Raw genomic sequence first — 439 nt, 5'->3', positions numbered from 1 at the left:
GGCAAAGCGCCGGCGACGAGCACCCCGCGCCGCGGCGCTCCGGGCGGCGGCGGCGGCTCCGAGGGCAGGGCAGGGCAGGGCAGGGCAGGGCTGGGCACCTGCGGCTGTCGCCGGTGGGGCGGCCCCTCGGCCGGCCCCGCTGCTCCCTTCCAGCCTCCGCCACCCCGATGACTCATTTTATCGATCTCCGAAGCGACTACCGTTAATGTTTATATCAACGTCAAAAAGAGTTGGGAAAATTAATGAGACTTTCTAAAGGTTTCCTGAAATGGGAAATCTTGCCGAAGAGTAAGGTGGAATCATTACATTTCATTTATCAGGTCATTTAGTGCTTTTTCTATGAAATTGGCCGGCAACTGCTCTAATAAAACACAGCTCGCTGAACAAACATACCGTTGACGCAGGCAGCCTGTTCTGTTCATTGCATGCTTACCAGGAG

The sequence above is a fragment of the Apteryx rowi genome, unplaced genomic scaffold (genome assembly GCF_003343035.1).
Source record: "Apteryx rowi isolate R43461 unplaced genomic scaffold, aptRow1 scaffold_14, whole genome shotgun sequence".
NCBI classification, from domain to species: domain Eukaryota; kingdom Metazoa; phylum Chordata; class Aves; order Apterygiformes; family Apterygidae; genus Apteryx; species Apteryx rowi.
The sequence above is the reverse complement of the archived record's forward strand: the minus strand, read 5'-3'. Positions refer to the sequence as shown.